General features: G+C 45.8%; 1 protein-coding gene across 1 annotated transcript in view; it reads left to right on the forward strand.

Moving 5' to 3' along the window:
- Positions 1-2732: 2732 nt before the first annotated feature.
- Positions 2733-15560, forward strand: part of LOC115462208 (probable ATP-dependent RNA helicase DDX60) — a 348344-nt gene continuing 335516 nt past the window's right edge. The window contains exon 1 of the mRNA XM_030192222.1: positions 2733-2813. The gene's annotated coding sequence lies outside the window, so the exon portion shown is untranslated. The remainder of the gene's footprint in view (positions 2814-15560) is intronic.

Consider the following 15560-nt stretch of genomic DNA (forward strand, 5'->3'; position numbering starts at 1 on the left):
GCTCAAAAACGAATAAATGCAAGGCATTTGTTCGTGGGAGGGGCCAGGATTCATAGTGCACTGGTCCCCCTCACATGCCAGGACACCAACCGGGCACCCTAGGGGGCACTTTTACAAAAACAAAAAAAAAGGTAAAAGAGCTCCCAGGTGCATAGCACCCTTCCCTTGGGTGTTGAGCCCCCCAAATCCCCCTCAAAACCCACTGCCCACAAGTCTACACCAGTACTATAGCCCTAAGCGGTGAAGGGGGGCACCTACATGTGGGTACAGGGGGTTTGGGGGGGGTTGGACGACTAGTAGCATTAAGCAGCACAATTGTAACAGGTAGGGGGGGGATGGGCCTGGGTCCACCTGCCTGACGTCCACTGCACCCCCTAACAACTGTTCCAGGGACCTGCATACTGCTGCTTGGGAGGAGGGTATGACATTTGAGGGTGAAAGTAAAAAGTTGTGAAACATCATTTGTTGTGGTGGGAGGGGGTTAGTGACCACTGGGGGAGTCAGGGGAGGTCATCCCCGACTCCCTCTGGGGGTCATCTGGTCATTTAGGGCACGTTTTGGGGCCTTATTCGTCAAAAAACAGGGTCCAGGAAAAGTGCCCTAAATTCTAGCTACAAACGCATCCATTATCGGCGAAGGGCGCCCATCTCTGTTCGGGTGATAACCACGCCCCAGTTCCGCCTTCACCACGCCTCCGACACTCCCCCGTCAACTTTGTCCGCATCCGCGACGGAGTGCAGTTGAAAGCGTCCAAAGTTCGGCTTTCGATTATGCCGCTTTATTTGTTTTTGTGAGAAGAACGCCCATCTCCCGATTTAGGTCGGAACTTGGGCGTTATTCTCGTTCGATTATAAGCAGGAGAGTGTGCCAGGGGCCCTCCACCCCTCCCAGTGCCAGGGGCCCTCCACCCCTCCCTCCCAGTTTCAGGGTCTCCCTCCCTCCCAGTTTCAGGTTCTGTCGGCCTCCCAGTTTCAGGGTCTCCCTCCCTCCCAGTTTCAGGGTCTGCCTCCTTCCCAGTTTCAGGGTCTCCCTCCCTCCACACGCACCTTCGGAGTTGAAGCTGAGGTGGTTCTTGCGGGCGAGGTTTTGTGTGTCGTCGCTGCACAGCACGACCACCAAGTGCAGGAAAGCGTCATGTAGAAAGTGTTGCATGGACTGCAGGCACCGCGCCATGCCGCCGGCTGTTGTGCGCAGGTGTCTCTCGCTTCTCCTTCCGGACACCTTCTGTAACGCTGTATTGGCGTGAGGTGAGGAGGAGGCGGTACTTGAGAGGCGCGTACAGTCTGCCGGGAATGCCGCCGTTCTGTGATGTTTTTCAGTTCTTCGGCGTCCAGAACGCAGTGCTGTCCTGTGAGGCGACTTCCTGTTTTCGACATGGCAGGCGGGAGCTTCTGAGGGAGAGAAGTTGTGTCAGAGCTGACACCTGTGCGTTTTCCACAGGGGCGGGCTGTGCCTCGGGTACTCCGGGCCTCCATGCTTCTGTTTCTGTGGGAAGCTCCGCCACCGCTCCCCCCTCCGTCCAACGTCAGCTACGTGTGAAATAGGGTGAGCGATGCGATTGGGTGAGTGTCAGTGCTCTGCCCTCGACATCATAACGTTGTGATGCGAGGGCTGGGCACACACTCATGTAGGAACAGCGATCTACACAACTACGGAAGTTAGAGACTTGCGGCTTGAGGCTTCATTAGAACGTTGGAGTTGCGAATTATGTCTGGATGGGGCATGGCTGAGGGCGGGCCTATGAGTGAGGGTGAGTGGTGCTGAGATCCTAGCCTATAAACAGTACAGGGCTTCAGTGCTTCACTGCCACTGAGTGAGCTTCAGAACGTTGGAAGTGGGAATTATTTATATAGATGATTTAGATTGGTATATAATTTTGAGATTATAAACCATTCTAGTGTTAAACTCAGTATAGGTAGTAATAGTTCTAATGAATATGCATGAGATAGACTTGCATTTAGTGAAGGTAATATCCATTCAGATCTATCTCATGCATATTTAGTATGGATATTCCTAAAACCTTGACTGCAGCACTGAAGGCCTCTTCATCCCTGGACCTCTCCCCCAAACTGTCCAGTTCCTGATATTGTATTGGGTAAAATATTGGGTAGGACCATGGCCCCAGTGGTCCACCCCACTCTGCTGCCTACCATAGGAGACAACTATTGAAAAGGATTGGGGGGGGGGGGGAGAGATGGTAAATTTTATTACCAATTACCCTCTCTGGACACAGAGCTGGCACCTGTGGGGAGATGCATCTAAATATACAGCTAAAGGAGAATCTCCCTCCTTTATCCTCCACCTGATGGGCTGCTTGGAGTCATTATTAAGATGCACTTGGGGCGAATCCACTATTTATTTCTAGGTTAAGCAGCATAAAATGTATTGCGCTCTTTTGGGATCTTGCCAGGTAACTTGTAACCTGGATGGAAACAGGATGCTGGGCTTGATGGACCATCGGCCTGTCCAGTATGACAAAGCTTATGTTTATGACCTGCCTTCAGCAGAGCACGAGGAACAATCCATTCCAAAAATCTTGTGGTTCACGTGACGTAGCCTGGCTAGACGCGCTCGCTCCACTGTCCCACATACAGTCAAAGTGCTGGGTTTTGCCTATTCCGCAATCAGCTACATCAGCGCGTGATCTCCAGGAATCGAAACTTAAAGCATCCTCCCTTGCATATTGCTGGGGAGGAGAAACGAGAGCGCCGAGTTGTATTAATCCGCCTACCCTCTGCCATCCTGCACTGTGAGGTCGGCTCCTGCGCCCTCTGCAGCTCCTGCTCACGGCGGTTAAAAGGCTCTCTTTGCAGGTAAGTGACAGGTACATCCCGGTTGCTTTCTGGGTTCTGTTTTACCAGCTGCTGACTGAAACAAGCTCTCAACGGGAAACCGCCTAGAACGAGGCTTTCCGAATCCTAATATCTAATTTCATTTAGGATGAATGTAGATTGTACTATGAATTATTCCTGCAGTTTGTTTTGTCTAGGCATTACTGAACCTCCTATTGTATATTTGTAAATGGAAAGATTTTGGAACTCAACTCCTAAGATCCTTCTCTCCATCCCTGCTTCTTTGCAAGCTAGCCTGATTTGTGAAGCTGGACAGTGGCATTTATCCACTGTAATAAACGTAAAGGCAAAACAATTTTTGTTGGAATTTGTATTGTCAAATATCCTTATTGTACATTACCTATTTATATTTATTTATTTATTTATTGTTTGCATTTGTATCCCACATTTTCCCACCTCTTTGCGGGCTCAGTGTGGCTTACAATAAGATTTGAATAAAGAGAATACAGTTGATACAAATTGGTTATGGGTTACATTGTACAAGTTATGCGAGATAATCAAATTGTCATTAGGAATATCACAATGGGACATCAACAGGGAGACTTTGGGAGGAGATAATAGGAAGTTTAAGGGCAGTGTTAAGACATATAGGCCCATGGTTTACCTATTCCTGTAAGTATATGTATGAGTTTTGTGGAATTGGGGGGAATGAGAGATCTTGAGTGGATGTGTGATGCATTGATGTAAGTGAGTGTCGACTCTATGTGTTTAGGTTTTTTCCGTAGGTTGTCTCAAACAAGTGGGTCTTCAGTAATCTGCGGAAGGATGCTTGTTCGTGGATCGCTCTTAAGTTGCATGGCAGTGAGTTCCAAAGCTGCGTGCTCGTGTGAGAAAAGGTTGACGCGTGTAGCGTCTTGTATTTCACGCCCTTGAAAGTAGGGAAATGGAGGTTGAGGTATGTTCGGGAAGATCTCCTGGCATTTCTGGGTGGTAGGTCAATCAACTCGGACATGTATGCTGGGGCTTCGCCGTAGATGATCTTGTGGACTAGTGTGCATACCTTGAAGGTGATGCGTTCCTTCAGTGGAAGCCAGTGTAGTTTCTCTCGTAGTGGTGTTGCCCTTTCATATTTTGGTTTTCCGAAGATGAGTCTGCCTGCTGTGTTCTGGGCTGTTTGAAGTTTCCTCAGTGTTTGCTCTTTGCCGCCTGCGTATAATGAGTTGCAGTAGTCCAGATGGCTGAGGACGAGGGATTGCACTAGGTTACGAAAGACGAATCTTGGGAAGAGTGGTCTTATCCTTTTCAGTTTCCACATGCAGTAGAACATCTTCTTAGTTGTGTTGTTTGCGTGGGTTTCCAGTGTTATGTGGCGGTCGATAGTGACTCCAAGGATTTTTAGCGTTTCTGAGATTGGAAGGTTTAGGTTTGCTGTGTTTATCGCGTTGAATTCGTTGGTGTTGTGTAGGGAGGTGAGTACCAGGCATTGAGTTTTTTCTGCATTTAATTTCAGACGGAATGTGTCTGCCCATGTGTTCATGATGTGTAGGCTTTGATTGATTTCGTTGGAGATTTCTTTGATGTCATGTTTGAAGGGGATATATATTGTCACATCATCAGCGTATATATGTGGATTGAGGTTATGGTTTGATAGGAGTTTTGCTAGGGGGATCATCATTAGGTTGAAAATAGTTGGTGAGAGGGGTGATCCTTGTGGAACTCCACATTCAGGTATCCATGCCTTGGACGTGGTTGAGTGTGATGTAACTTGATACGAGCGCAGGGTTAGGAACCCCTTGAACCAGCTTAGGACATTTCCTCCAATGCCGAAGTATTCAAGTATGTGTAGTAGGATTTCGTGGTCGACCATGTCAAAGGCGCTTGACATGTCAAATTGTAGGAGGAGTATATTGTTCCCGGTTGCTATTATTTGCTTAAATTTGGTCATAAGGGTGACTAGTACTGTTTCTGTGCTATGGTTCGACCGGAATCCGGATTGGGCATCATGCAGTATTGAGTGTTTGTTTAGATAGTTTGTGAGTTGTTTGGTTACCATCCCTTCGGTTAATTTGGTTATTAGTGGTATGGATGCTACTGGTCTGTAGTTGGTAATTTCGCTCAAGTTTTTCTTTGTATCTTTTGGAATTGGGGTGAGTAAGATTTTTCCTTTTTCTTTTGGGAAGAGTCCATTTTGTAACATGTAATTTACATGATTCGTTAGGTCAGTTGTGAATTGTTGAGGGGCTGATTTCATGAGGCTGTTTGGGCATGCGTCTAGTTTGCAGTTGGATTTGGCATATTTTTTGAGAGTTTTAGAGATGAGGTCTTCTGGTAGTGGTTCGAACTCGGTCCAGGTTCTGTCTGCTGGGTGTGCTCCTTCTTCTGGGTCCAGACAGTCTAGAAGAGTGGCGTATTCTATGGGACTGGCGGGTATTTTGTGTCGTAATAGTATGATTTTCTCCTTGAAGTACTTCGCAAGGTTGTCGACGTCTGGTATATTTTCACCGTTATTTGTAACTGGTGTGGTATCTAGCAGTTTGTTCACAAGGCTGAAGAGTTTATGTGTGTCTTTGTAATTTGGTCCTATTATTGTTTTGTAGTGTTGTCTTTTTGTTTGTTTTATGGTGTATTTGTATTTTCTCCGAAGTAGTTTCCAGTCGTTTAGTGTTTGTTCGTCTTTCTTTTTGTTCCAAGCTCGTTCTAGTTTCCTGACTTGTGTTTTAAGTTTTTTCAGCTCTTCGGTGAACCATGGGTTTGTTTTTTTCCTGTGTGATGTTCTGGTTTGGGTTGGGGCGATTTTGTCTAATGTTGTTGTACATAGCTCATCCCATTCTTGGAGGAATTGGATGGTGTCAGCGTTTGTTGTCCATTCGTACTGGTAGATTTGTTGCCAGAATGTCGCGGAGTCTATTTTTCCTCTCGTTGTGTATGTTGTTCACTCGGGTTTATTGGTCGTGTTTAAGTGTGTTATTCGCCAGCAGAGAGTGACATTTGCTTTATGGTGGTCTGACCATAGTGTAGGTGTCCAACTTGTGTCCGTGATCATGATGGTTGAATCCAATTCGAATTTGTTTGTTATGATATCTAGTGTGTGTCCTTTTTCATGAGTCGGTTGCATGTAAGGTGCTTGTAGATCCCAAAGTTTTAGGAATTCTTTGAACTCTCGTGTGCTTAATGAGGTGTCATCTTCTAGGTGTAAGTTGATGTCTCCTAGTATGAGGATGTTTGAGGAAGATACGCAGGAATTCGAGATGAAATCCATGAGTTGTGTTTGGGAGTCTTGCCATTTCCCTGGGGGTCTGTAGAATAGGATTGTGTTGAGGTGGCCTGTTAGATTTGGATGGTTTATTCTTGTCATTGCAATTTCGAGTTGTGGGGAGGTAGATTCGCCCGTGATTGTGATGGTGAATTCGGGTTTGTAAATTATAGCTATTCCACCTCCTCTTTTTATTCCATTCCTTGTCCAGTGGGTGATTTTGTATTCTGGTGGGCATATTTCTAAGATGGCTGGATCTGTAGGACTATGGAGCCAGGTTTCTGTGATAAATAGGAGGTCTAGTTTATCTGCGATGATCCAGTCTAGTATGTCTACTGAGTTCCTTACTGCTGATCTTGCATTGATGTATCCTAGATGAATTGAGCGATATGGTTCCAAGGGAGGGTTTGACGTGTTTATTTTTATTAGTTGTCTGTTCCTTCGGTGGTTGAATTTGTTGTTGTTATTGTTTTCCTCATTTTGTCGATTGTGCTCATTTCCGGAGGCTATTCCTCTTGATTGGTTGTTGTGTCTTTGGTTTGGTGGGTTGTCAAAAGGTTGTGCATATGATTGGTGGGTTGGTGGTGAGTTATTATGGGTGCTGTTTGGGGCGTACATTGTGTCTGTGTGAGTGTTGTATGATTTGTAAGTTATGGGGTTGTTGTCTGTGTTGTTTTGGTTTGTTGAGTTGTTCATAGGCTGTGCATGGAGTTGGTGTGTTGTGGTTGGCTTGTTATCGATGCTCTTCAGGGTGGGCATTGTGTGTGTGTGAGTGCTGTGCAATTTGTGGGTTATGGTGTTATTGTTGTCTGGGTTGTAGGTAATGTTTGCGTGAGAAAGTAGGGTGATGCAGAAAATGGTTAGGAGTGTTTTACTGGTATTCATATCGGTGTTTGAGGCGCTGTAGCAAGCAATCTGCAAGTTTACATTCAAAGCAAAGCAGGCCTGTAATTGCATTTAAGCTTGGCAACATTTCATGCTAATCATGCTTGGTTAATCAGAGCAAGCACGCCTGTATTTGCAGTTAAAGCATAGCAGTGAGCGTTATATATGTTGATCCAATTATCTCATTGTGCAAGGTGGCTCATTTGTCTGGAGGTCTTAAGCAAGCAGAGTGAGATAATTACATCTAGGTTAAAGCTGTAGCAGTGCAAGTTACAATTTTTTTTTTTTTTTCTTGGTTTTACAATTGAACAGAGTACTATTAATAAATCAAACTGTAGTTCAATAACAGCTGGAGTTGCTAGCAGGAACATTTTAAACGATTCCTTTTGCTCAAGTTCTCCATTGTATACCCCCTGGCCCTTGATCATTTTCATTGTCATAGGAGCCACTTTTTGGCATGATTGGGGATTCTGGACCCATCATAAATTACCCCTTCTTGGGCAAAATCAAGGCATTTGGTCAATACTGGGAGTTCTGAAGCACTCAGAGAGGTGGCAGTTATGATTGTTGTGACTGTTTGAAATCTAATATAAGTACATAAGTATTGCCATACTGGGACAGACCAAAGGTCCATCAAGCCCAGCATCCTGTTTCCAACAGTGGCCAATCCAGGTCTCAAATACCTGGCAAGATCGCAAAAAAAGTACAAAACATTTTATACTGCTTATCTCAGAAATAAGTGGATTTTCCCCAAGTCCAATTTAATAATGGCCTATGGACTTTTCCTTTAGGAAGACGTCTAAACCTTTTTTTTAATTCTGCTAAGCTAACCACCTTTACCACATTCTCTGGCAATGAATTCCAGAGTGTGCAGGGTACTCTGTATGTACTAGTTGTCAGAAACTGTTGTGCAGTGACTTAAGGGTCCTTTTACTAAATAGTAGCAAAAGTCTTGTACTGACTCCACAGTAAACACAAATCCTGCGCTCTAACAGCCCGATGATCAAAGGTAAATGCGGGCACTAGAGGCCACCAGCGCCAGACTAGTGCTCACAATTACCTGTGCCCCCATGATCATTGGGCAAACTGCGGCCGAGCAATGCAATAGTGCAGAGCTCATTTAAATTAGATTTAAATGAGCTCTTCTTGGATTCTGCCCCTATGATCAGAGAACAGTGCTCTGTTCTCTGATCGTAGGGGAGGGATAGCACCTTAACACTACGCCATCTCAGAGCTGTTGTTAGGTTAAGGCTCTGTTCCTGCCCCCTCCCCCCCCATCAGAGTGAAGTAGCCCGGGCTGTCACTGACAGCCCAGGCTGCCACTGTGTCCTAAGGGTCCTTACCAAAGTAAGGTCCTGGTGGTGATCTCCAGCCCCCCCCTTAACTCCCCACACCCAAAAAAATATACCTGCTGGCCCAATGGGCTGCTGATGCACCCCCCCCCCCTCCCTGGTGGTATAGTGGCAAACCTGCTCACCTCCCTGCACCTGTTTTGGAGGAGGGAGTAGCACTCCCTCCTCTCCAGCGCCACCTTGCCCTGCCCAGTGCATCCTGGGATGTGCTGGACAGGCTTCCCTACCATATAAGGTTTCTCCCTTATATGGTAAGGAAGCTCCGCCCAGCGCATCCCAGGATGCAGTCATTTGAAGGCATCGCTGTAAAGAGTAGGGTGTGGTACTTCCTCCAGCACTGAGGTACTGGGGAAGGGGGTAGGCAGGTTTGCCACTAGACCACCAGGGGAATTGGTCATTGGGGCCCAAATGTTGGGGGCATATCCAGCATGTTCCTGCACAGAAAAATATGCTACTGCATGGTGAAATGATTTGCTGATAGTGCGAATGCACTTATGCCTCCTTTGATGGGACATACAACCCATCACAATCATCTTACTCTTGGTTTGTCCTTAGGAGAAGAGTGTGGTAGCCGTGTTAGTCCACTCAAGGTTATCAATAGAAATCAAACAAAATAAAAAGAAAATAAGATGATACCTTTTTTATTGGACATAACTTTTCGAAGGTTGCCCTTGTTCGTAAGATCGGAAATAAGCAAATGTGCTAGCTGACAGTGTATATAAGTGAAAACCTTCAAGCATTGCTATGACAGTCTGACAGGGTGGGAGGATGGGGGTGGGTCGGAGGTATGCATGGGGACATCAAAGCATATCATTGATATTCTAACAGGATGGGTGTGGATAGGTGAGGGGTGGGGTGATCAACAGAGACATACAGCTTTATGGTTTATAATGGGCTAGGAACCCCAGGTCCTTGTTAAGTCCTTTCTGTTGGGTGTTAAAATATTCAATCATTCTGACTTCAAAGGTCTTACGTTCTTGTATGGTTTTAAAGTTACCTTTCAGTATTCTCACTGTGAAATCACTGGTACAGTGTCTGTGCTGTCCCACCGGGGTGGGGGCCCTACTGGCTGTATTGTTCATATGATGTCTATGTAAATTGAATCCCCATGCATACCTCCGACCCACCCCCATCCTCCCACCCTGTCAGACTGTCATAGTAATGCTTGAAGGTTTTCACTTATATACACTGTCAGCTAGCACATTTGCTTATTTCCGATCTGACGAAGAAGGGCAACCTTCGAAAGCTAATCAAGAAATGTACTAAGTTATGTCCAATAAAAAAGGTATCATCTTATTTTCTTTTTATTTTGTTTGATTTCTATTGATATCCTTAGGAGAAGCCATAGGTTGGAACTGAGACCTTAAGGAGTGGATAAGGATCTGTTGGAGGAGTATTGTTTGATTTGTATTAGAGGAGATCAGCCAGCTCAGCTGATACTGCAGGGTCCTATACAGGTTCCAAAATTGCTTGAGAGGGAAGAAGAGGAGGTCACTTATCTGAGGAGTCAAAGGAAACAGCTGCAGATATCAATCGTTGGATCAAAGATACAGTAGGGTGTCTCTAATAGCATAGGGAACCCACCAGCCCAAGCAGAACCTAAATTGTGAGAGAGAAGTGGGGGGTTACAGATGGGTGTGCACAGAAGGATCATAAACCCTTATTTAGTATTGTGTTTGTTACTCCTGGGGACATTTCATACCGTTGAGCAATTCAGAATTTGTGCAGAATTTACCTTTTGCACACAGCTCTGCGGGCCACTGAAAGAGAGCTACAAGCAGCAGTATGGTCTACTTGAGGAACAGGCTCATGTGAGCATGGCATTTGAAAGAGGTGGTTCTGCATACCACTGGAAGAGGAAGAGCATAAACATCCACTTATTCTGTCTGAGCCATGGCACTCGAAAAAAGACCCTGCTGTATAAGTCTGAGGGAAAAGGAAGAGTTGAACAATGCAGTGGGCAAGGGAAGTGTCATCAAAGCAGTGGTGTGCTGGAGCTGGCTCGCAGCGGCTCGCAAGACCCGGTTGTTAAATTTTTTAGCCTCTTGCGAGCCGGTTGTTCTGGCATGGCGAGTCGGCTGTCCTCCCCTCCCCCAAGTATAGGGTCCCAGGCGCTGAGTCCAGTACATACCTGAAGAAGGCAACCACCCTGGGGGTCCAGTGGATTCTTAGGGGCAGGCAGGAAAGATCACCAGTCTTTCCTGACCACTGCCGGCGCTGACCCTCCCCTGCTGCCGAATCGCTCTTTAAAAATGGCCGGCAAGACTTCCAGCGGCGGCCTCCTGAGACTTCTGCTGAAGTCTTGGTGGCCGCCCTTGTAAGTCTTGGCAGCCATTTTGAAGAGCGATGCTTCAGCGGGAGAGTCAGTGCACCGGCAGCGGGCAGGAAAGACTGGGGATCTTTCCTGCCTGCCCTGAAGAATCCACTGGACCACCAGGGTGGTTGCCTTCTTCAGGTATGTACTGGACTCGGAGCCAGAGACCTTGTAGCTTGAGGGGGAGGCGAGCCGGCTCGCCCTGCACCACAGAATCTCAGTATTCACAACATTTTTAGCTAGTCATCTTATATGTGGTTTAAAGATCAGCTATGCATTTATTATTATGCTTAAGTAGCAAACCTTATGACAAATTGAAATCATGGTATGGATGGGCAGGTTTGATGTGCCATTGGTCTTTATTTAGGGTACTATAAAAAATAAAAGTTGTATTTTCAAACATGCCAGCTTGTGCAGCATATGGATACACACAGAAGAAGTATAATAAGGGAATAATGTTTCATAGGTAGAGTAGTAATTTGTTATAAATCGTAATCGGTGTGTCATGTGGAGGGGCTGGTTATAGGGCCATCCTAACCCTGTTATATTGGTGCAGGGATTTTTTTTTCTCCTGGTAAAGGGCTTCTAAAACAGATATCATGTTATGAGAATCAGGTGCTCAACATTAAAAGTTTATATTTGTTTACTTATTTATGGCATTTGATCCCACATTAAACATGAATTAGATTGGAACCTGAGAGCATTTTTTTTTCCTGGAGAGAGTAATGCATTGCCCCCCCCCCCCCCCCCCCCGGCTCTCTCCCTGGCTATATAGAAACACAGAGGAGCAAAGGAGGGGATCAAGCTTGGGGGAGAAAAAGAGAAAGCTGAAAGGGGTGAATCCAAAGCAGAGAGCTGAGAAGGAAAGAGGGAGCTGGAAGGGGAGATAGAGCAGAGGTGGGCAACCTTTATACACAGAGGGTCACATGAATGTCAGTACTATCCCTATCAGTACTATCCTCGCAGAAAATTAACAAATGTACCATTACATAATGTCAGAACTGGAAATGCGCAGAGCTCCATAGACCTGTGGTAAATAAATAAACAGTTTACTAAACTGAAGGAAAAAATGCTTGAGTGACTATCCTGCTTATTTTCGTAAGAGAAGGGCAGCCATCTTCCGACACAAATTGGGAGATGGCCGGCCTTCTCCTAAACCCGGCCAAATTGGTATAATCGAAAGACGATTTTGGCCGGCTTCAACTGCTTTCCGTCGCAGGGCCGGCTAAAGTTCAAGGGGGCGTGTCGGCAGGGCACCGAAGGCGGGATGGGGGCGTGACCGATAATGAAAAAAAGAAGGCCGGCTCTGAAGAGCACTTGGCCGGCTTCACGGTCTATTTATTTTTAGGACCAAGCCTCAAAAAAGTGCCCCAACTGACCAGATGACCACTGGAGGGAATCGGGGATGACCTCCCCTTACTCCCCCAGTGGTCACCAAGCCCCTCCCACCCAAAAAATAAATAAAAACTTTTTTTGCCAGCCTCTATGCCAGCTTCAAATGTCATACCCAGCTCTATCACAGCACTATGCAGATCCCTGGAGCACTTTTTAGTGGGTACTGCAGTGCACTTCAGGCAGGTGGACCCAGGCCCATCCCCTCCTACCTGTTACACTTGTGGTGGTAAATGGGAGCCCTCCAAAACCCATCCTAAACCCACTGTACCCACATGTAGGTGCCCCCCCCCCCCGTTACCCTTTAAGGGCTATGGTAGTGTTGTACAGTTGTGAGTAGTGGGTTTGGGGGGCTCAGCACACAAGCTATGCTCCTGGGAGCAATTTGTGAAGTCCACTGCAATGCCCCCTAGGGTGCCTGGTTGGTGTCCTGGCATGTGAGGAGGACCAGTGCACTACAAATGCTGGCTCCTCCCACGACCAAATGCATTGGATTTGGCCGGGTTTGAGATGGCCGCCATTAGTTTCCATTATCGGCGAAAACCAATGGCGGCCATCTCTAACGCCAGTGATCTTTAAGGGCAGTTGGCCGGCCCCGACTGTATTATCAAAACAAAAGATGGCCGGCCATCTTGTTTCGATAATGTAGTCGGGTACGCTGCTTGACGGGGCCGGCGTTAGAGATGGCCGCTCTTATAGATGGCCGGCCCCGTTCGATTATGCCCCTCCACGCCATTATGAAAATATTTGTGAAATACGGTATTTAAAATTACCAAAACTCTGATTAATGACATTTGTGCAGGCTGTTTTCCAGAGATGCCACAGGTAGCCCATCCTAAAGCTGGAGATTTACCACTACTATGCTAGAAATTGAAGGACAATGAGTGAGGTTTTTCTCGCAGGCTCTAGCCACGTCTAAATCCAGTTCTGGCACATGAACATTCCAAAAAAATGGTGTATTCCAATCAATAAATAGAAAATACAATTATTTTGTTCTACCTTTCTTGTCTGGTCATTTTATTTTTCTTATTGTGTTGGTCCCAGTCTCTTTCTGCTTTTCTCTTTCTTACCTTAACTGTCTTGCCATAGTGTCATTGTCCATTTGGCACTTCTTTTCTCTCTACGTCCACCATCCTTCTCTCTGTGTTCTTATCTATCTGACCCAGCATCACCCTTTTGTCCTTGCCCCTATCTTCCCGCCATGTTGAGCATCTCCCATCTCTGTGTTCCTATGCCCCCTGTCCCCCGCTTGTCAGCATTTCTCCCTATCTGTTCTCTCCCTCTGCCCCTTCCCCCAGAGGTCCAGCAACTGTCCCTCTCTCTTCCCTCGCTCCTGTTCTGAATCTATTATTGCAGATCAATTATTGAACTTTCTTGAACCCACTAATACATTCTACCTCACACAAGGTTTCAGAAACAACACCCCACGGAAACCACCCTTTTAGGAGTGATTACGCTTATAAAATCCAATCTTGACCAAGGTAAAATTGTAGCCTTGATTTCACTAGATCTTTCCTCGGCATGGAAAGGCCTCTTGCACCTTGATTGTTCTAATTCCATCTTTGTGAGCTTGCCAAAAACAAGATTCTGGGCAAATTATAGATAGTTCAAAATATAGCAGCATAAGTAGTTATACATAGAGTGCACTGCAATAGTTGATGATGCTATAATTTGTTTCAAATTGTTGTGTTTGGCTTCTCGGGTGTTTTATAACCAGGACTTTCTGTATCTAACGGGTAAAATTGTCTAGCAAAGAACTTAACTTTTGCCTACTAGCAAAAAAGGCTTCTTGTCTAGTTTAAATTAGGGCTACATCCTTGGGGGGGAGAGACATGTTCCTGGATTATGGAATTCTATTTTGTTGAATTTAAAATCTTATACAGATTATTTTTATTTCTGTCTAAAATTGTAAGAGCGTTTTGGGGTTTTTTTCACATCATGATCAGGGTTAATCAATCTCTGTGCTAGAAAGATTAAGCTCCTGAGAGCTGGGTTTAACTTTACTACTGGAGGTATTTTGTTGGTTGGATAAGTTGTAATTATAGTTGTATCATGGTAATGACAGTATTGATTTTTTTTATGTGACTTATTGTACCTTGCTTTGTATGACTGATCAGCTTGTAAGAGTGGGTTATGAAATCCCTTATATTAAATTCCCTTTTAATTTGTCAAATAAATCAAAGAACTCTGACCTGGTCTGTTGTCTACTACTTTGATTTTCACTTTGATTATCCATAATCACATACATTCTTACCAACCTCTCAGACTGTCCCTTAGGGCAGTGGATCTCAAACATGTCCTGGGGGATCACTTACCAGTCATGTTTTCATGATATCCATAATAAGTATGTGTGAGAGAGATCTGCATGCCTACTACTGCTGTTATGGAGGTAATTTTATAAGCACCAAGTTGTAGGTAGCAAGAATACGCATAAGTGGTGGCATTTTAATCATTTATGTTTGTAAGTGGGCATTTTCATGCTTAAGTAACCTAAAAAAATACCAGCATAAAAATATGTGCCTTGTCGGCATACAGATGGGCAGAGTTTGGTTGGAGCATAGAAAGAGGGTGAATGTACTGCTCCTGAGGGAATTCTGCACAGCTGTGCAGTGCAGAATTTGTGAAGAATTCTCCACCTCTTTAGGATTTGCAGAATTCTGCACTTGTGCAGACCTCAGCACAGGCATGGGCAGCAGCATCTGAGCTCGCTGTCTTCCCCTCCTCCGCTGAGCTTGCACAATAAGAAGAGGAGGAAGTGAACCACTGCGCATTGGATCACTTCCTCCTTCTGTGCCGGCTTAGATCTGACTGTTTTATGTGAACCGTGAAGGCTCAACTTAAACAGTCAGGTCTAAGCCGGCACAGGAGGAGGAAGTGACCCAATGTGCAGTGGTTCACTTCCTTCTCTTCTTGCCATATGAGCTTAGCATGGGAAGGGGTGAGAGAGTGAATGTGGCAAAGGTGAGTGTGCAGTGGCGATTGGGAACACGGCAAAGGTAAGTGTGCAGTGGGAATTAGGGTGGGGGCTAGAGCAAGCTGATTGAGCCATGGGGGTTGGGGGCAAAGTAATGTGAGTGAGCCATGGGGGAGCAGAGCAAGGTCAGAATGTGCTGTGGGGTTTGGGGGAGGGTTAGAACAAAGTCAGTGTGTGCTTTGGGGATGGGGAGCAGAGCTAGGTAAGTATGCTATAAGGATGGGAGGGGGCAGAGAAAGCTGATATGCCATGGGTGTGGGAGCAGCAAGCTGAAAGTGTGCTATGGCGGAGGGTGGGTGAGAGAATGATAGCTGGTGAGAGAAGGAGAGAGAATGAGAGGTGGGTGAGAGGAGGAGAGAGAATGAGAGGTGGGAGTATGTGTATGGGAGAAAGAAGAATGAAAGATGTGGGTATTGCATGCGGGAGAAGACATTGGGCAGACAGAATTAGGAGTCAGCGCATGAGAGCCAGAAGGAGTGCCCGGGCACGTGTGTTGCTGCGTATGGACCCCTGAAGATGCTAGTATAGCAAAACATGATTCGTGTAGGGTCTTGGCAGAGCGGGAGTGCTGAGAATAGAAATGGAAGTTAGATTTAAA

This window comes from Microcaecilia unicolor, chromosome 2 (genome assembly GCF_901765095.1).
Source record: "Microcaecilia unicolor chromosome 2, aMicUni1.1, whole genome shotgun sequence".
Taxonomy (NCBI): Eukaryota; Metazoa; Chordata; class Amphibia; order Gymnophiona; family Siphonopidae; genus Microcaecilia; species Microcaecilia unicolor.